Here is a 5,712-nt window from a genome sequence, read left to right as displayed (position 1 = left end):
TTTACTGACCTGACCAAGCATTCAATTAAAAAGTGTATTTTGTTGTGTTTATAATGTTAAAAATAATTAAAACTAAATCATCCATAGATTAAAAATAAAATATATAGTAGTAGTATTATTGTAAACAGCCACATTTTACACACAAATAACTAAAATGTGCTCCTGGTGGTAGTTTTTCACAACCATTGAATTGTATTTTATGTATACTGCACTCATGTGGAAATTAGCTTAATAGCAGTGAAGAAGGGGAAAACATTCATGTCACAATGATTTCAGTAAAACTTACATTTTTACTTTATTAATTGAAGGCTTAAAAATTGCAATATTTCAAAAAGCAGACCCCAATAATCAAAACAAGCACCTACAACCCCCCCCATACCGAGTCCAAATTATGGATTTGTATACAACATTCTTTGCGTTTTGTTTCTTTGGGCTGATTGAGCGACCATCCAGCCAATCACAGGTGAGTGTCATGAGCCGAAACAACACTTAGGCCGTCATTCAGACAGTCTAATCTAATCAAGCGGCTCTGTTCATTTCTACAAAGTTGCTTTCAACAATGCTCTTTTATCCAGATTTTTTATCAGCATTGATTTTGATCTAAATGAATAATCTAGAGATGAGGAACACACAAATGAGAGTTATTTATCGGCATATCATTCTTGATTGGCAGGATTACGTGAAATGCACTGCAGAAAAAAAAAAAACTTTTTCTCCCAATTTGGAATGCCCAATTTCCACTACTTAGTAGGTACTCATGATGGCATGGTTACTCACCTCACTCCAGGTGGTGGAGGACTCCGCTTCTGAGACCGCCAATCCGTGCATCTTATCACGTGGCTCACTGTGCATAACACCGCAGAGACTCCGCATGTGGAGGCTCAGGCTACCCTCCATGATCCACGCACAACTTACCACGCGCCCCATTGAGAGCGAGAACCATTAATCATGACTACGAGGAGGTTACCCCATGTGACTCTTCCCTCCCTAGCAACCGGGCCAACTTGGTTGTGACTCAAGGGGTGATAGTCAGTGTCAATACTCACTGAGCTACCCAGGCCCCGACAATCCTCCTTTTAAGCACACTGTAACAGTATAAGGATGGGCAAGAAGGAGGTGGGAAATGGATGAACAGTCAACATAAAGGTTTAATGATAAAAATTAACTTAAAACAACATAAAACATAAACAAACACAGACACACATGCAGCCTGGCCTCGTGCGTCTCTCTCTCTCTCTCGAACTGGCATCTCCGGCTTCCCTTTATCTTGCTCTCCCGCTGATCAACTGATTCAGCATCGGCCGTGCACTATCACGGCACAGCCACACCCTCCTCCTCGTCACACTCCTCCCCTGCCCGATTCAGGCCGGGGCGCCACCGGTCTGACTAACTTCCCACCAATTCTATGGAGAGGATTTTTTGTCATGTGTGAAACAGAAGCAAGTGCTCCACAAGATGCCCTTTATTTTTGCAGCTAATTTTGTGAAAATTTTCAATTATTTTGCAATACTTGATTCTTTAAAATACTACAGATATTAAAAGTAAATAATACGTATATATTACTATAATACTTATATCATACTTGCATATTAATATATACTATAATATATAAATACTGCATTGTAAGTGTTGGATCTGTGCGAGCCACCTACTGACAGTGTCCCCCCACTTTTAAAATGACTGCTACGCCCCTGGTCACATTACTCCAAACCCATGCTTATAAATTTGGGGATATACACCTATTCACACAACATGATAAACCATAGGTTTACATGTCATTCTGTGAAATATTATTGCTAGGCTATCAAGAACATTTTATTGATGATCCTGCTGCTTAACATTTGATCAAATCAAATATACCAGAAATAGTTTTTCCCCTTCCCCACTTCTTTTCTTTTTATTCTCTTTAATTATCCAACAAGCTTTCTTAAATGTCATAGTCTACTGAATATTTATATAATAGATTTGACCACAGAGATGCTGACCAACATAATGATGGAATTTACAGCATCATGTGGCGATAGAGAGAGCAGTGTCATGTCAAATATTACACTGATGATACAACTAGAGGAGACATTTCTAAACAGAAATTAATAGATGCACTAAAGCCATAGCACATTTGAGAAAATTAGTCTTTAATTAGTTCATGTATAGAGCCAAACGTGAGTTAAAATACATTTTGCTTGCAAAACACTTTCTTAAACATATCTTGGTAAACTATGTTGTTATTTGAGGACATATACATTTTAATAAAATAAATAAATTATTCATACATACATACATAGTTAACATGCAGTAGAGACATGCATTTGAAGTGATATACTTTTTAAATCCCTCTTTATAATGTATTTAACCCTTTAAATGCATACATCAGGTCTTTAGTGACCCAGGACCTCATTCCAGCCCCTGTACCTCATCCACTTTTTGGAGTTGTGCCCACACCTCTTTAGTATTCCTCAATCTCTCTTTTATATATAGTGTAAAAAAAAAAAAAAAAGAATGCCAAAATTGCAAAAATAAATAAAAGAATTTAGCACCAAAAGTGTATAGGGTCATTAGAGGCCCTACACTCTTAAAAATTGCTGTTAATTTACTTCAAAATATCAACAGTATAATCCTGTTATTTTTAAATGCAGTACATTACTGTTACTGTTTTGGTTGGTTAAATGACTTAGACGTAATATTACCGTATTTTACAGTATTAATTGCTCAAAGGAAAGAAAACAGTACTTTACAGTATTTTTTGCATTACATTTTGGGAACACAAGACTACAGTGAGCCCACACGTGTTTAAGGGGTGATTTTTTCACCCATCTTCATCTTCTGAATTAATAGGTGAGTACCCTTTTGCTTTGCTTTTTAGCATAGCCATAAAACATTACATTTATGTTCAACTCATATTGTGCTGTGATAATGATTTTGGTAGCCTACCTGCCATCAGATCCCAATATCAACTAAATAAGCTGTTTGTAACGTTATATTTCTGTATTTAAGCCCAAGATCTTTGTTTCTTTTACTAAAATTGTTTTCTTTAAGTGATTTGTTGTCAGATTGAATAATGCACTGGTTTTGGGTTAACTTGCATGTCAGATTTGAGATTGGAGTCTGAGCTGACACACAAAACAGTGCAGAAACACCTCACTCAAGCGGTCAGTGTGGTCAGATAACGTTAACAACTTTAACGTTCAGATCTGGGCTGCAAATCGCAAAAGCGTTGTAAGCTTAAATAGGTTGTAGAAACCATTGGTGACAATAATTTCTACAATCTACTTACGACGAAGTCGAAGTATACAACGCTTTTGGGAAATGCAGCTGTATAGCTGATAATGTTAAGTTTTATGCAGGGATGCATGATATTCCTTCTCTTTTAATCTGAAAACATTGGTGATACTGGAATTGTATCTAACTTTTTAAACACTTGTTTCAGTGGGAAACCAACTGTAACTGTGACACCGAGTGCAGCTGGATTTCTGAAATGGATCTTCCATATTACAGGGTGAGATTCATAAAACGTAACTTCTTTTTATTCTGCGAAGTGCAGCCTTCAAACAACATTGCACATTTTATTTAAATAATGTTCCATTGTTGTCTCTGTAGCGTGCTGAAATGACAGGGCTCATCTGTGAATGGGTAAAATATTTCAGTTTCCCTTGCGTTCATTTGCAATGTGACAATGGAAAATTTATAAATTTTTTATGTCAATGCTGATATGGGATTTCTTTGTAAAGTTTCAGGTGAAACACCAGGAAGATGTATTCACCACTGGATGATCAGCCTTGAGGGGCACATCAATTGTGAGGCATCCAGCCAACTTTTCTGTCTGGGCTTGCTGCTGTCTTTTGTACTTACTACACCTTCAATCTTCAGTACCAAGATGATGCTGCATGCACACTGGAATTCATTCAAAGGTTAGATGCTTACATCCTTCAGCTGTGACTATGTGATGTGGGCATTTTGAGGACCATGTGTTGCTCCTGTTTCATTTCACTAGTCATGTACAACTGCCTAAAAGATCTGATTGCTGGAGCTTGTTAAAGAAATTGTTCACCCCAAAATGAAAATTCTCTCAGCATTTACTCACCTTGATACCATCCCAAATATATATGAATTTTTTGTTTCTTCAGCAGAACACAAATTAAGATTTTTAGAAGAAATCCAAGCTCTGAGGAGCATACAGTGCAAGTGAATGGGTGCCAAAACTATGAAGTTCAAAAAACACAGAAAAGCAATTCAAACAACTCCAATGATTTATTAAATGTCTTCTGAAGCAATCTCATCAGTTTTGGGTGAGGACATACCAAAATGTAACTCCTTTTTTATTATAAATCTTGAATAAATCAGCAGTCTCCTTGGCGATCATGATTTCAAGCTTGATGAAACTTCCTAGTGCTTGATGCATGGGTAGAACCACTAGATGACACAAGGAAGTGTAATCAAGCTTGAAATCGATCATGCCTATAAGCTGCAATGGCAAGATGTACATTGAAAAAGGAGCTACATTTTGGTCTGTTCTCAACTAAAACCGATGATATCACTTCAGAAGACATTTATTAAACCACTGGAGTCATTTGGATTACTTTCTTGCTGCTTTTATGTGTTTTTTTTTAACTTCATAGTTTTAGCACCCATTCCCTTGCATTGTAAGCACATCAGAGCCCTGATTTTCTTCTAAAAATCTTCGTTTGTGTTCTGATGATGATAGAAAATCATACACATCTGGCATGGCATTAAGGTGAGTAAATGATGATTGAATTTTTATATTTGGGTGATCTATTCCTTTAAGAAAGCTCTCCTGACACTAATTATGAATACACACATTTGTTTTTCAGGCGTTTCATCGGGATAAATCCTGAGAGAGGCACCAAGGCTGGACGAGGCAAAGTCCTGTCAAAGCGTACGGGGAAAGTCGCCCAGAAAGAGATGACATCAGTCAACCCTCGTGTCTCCAGTCAACTAAAGAAACTAATGGACTTTGAGTGGGACTTTATATAAGTCAGTGAACCCAGTCATTCACACACACACACACACACACACACACACTCACTCAACTCACTCAAACTCACACAAACACTCACATACGAACACCATCTCACACACACACACTCTCAACACACACAAACTCACACAAACACTCTCACACACACTCAACACACACACACACACACACAAACACTCTCTCACACACACACACTCAGTACACACAAACTCACAAAAACACTCTCTCACACACACACACTCAACACACACAAACTCACACAAACACTCACATACGAACACTATCTCACACACACACACACACACACACACACACTCAACACACACACACACTCAACACACATAAACTCACACAAACACTCACATACGAACACTATCTCTCACACACACACACACACACACTCAACACACACAAACTCAGACAAACACTCACATACGAACACTATCTCACACACACACACTCTCAACACACAAACTCACACAAACACTCTCACACACACTAAACACACACAAACTCACACAAGCACTCTCACACACACACACAAACACTCTCTCACACACACACACTCAGTACACACAAACTCACAAAAACACTCTCTCTCACACACACACACACACACACTCAACACACAAACTCACACAAACACTCACATACGAACACTATCTCACACACACACACACACTCACACACACTGTTTTAGTCATTCATTCAGCCAC

The sequence above is a fragment of the Myxocyprinus asiaticus genome, chromosome 29 (genome assembly GCF_019703515.2).
Source record: "Myxocyprinus asiaticus isolate MX2 ecotype Aquarium Trade chromosome 29, UBuf_Myxa_2, whole genome shotgun sequence".
Lineage (NCBI taxonomy): Eukaryota > Metazoa > Chordata > Actinopteri > Cypriniformes > Catostomidae > Myxocyprinus > Myxocyprinus asiaticus.
The sequence above is the reverse complement of the archived record's forward strand: the minus strand, read 5'-3'. Positions refer to the sequence as shown.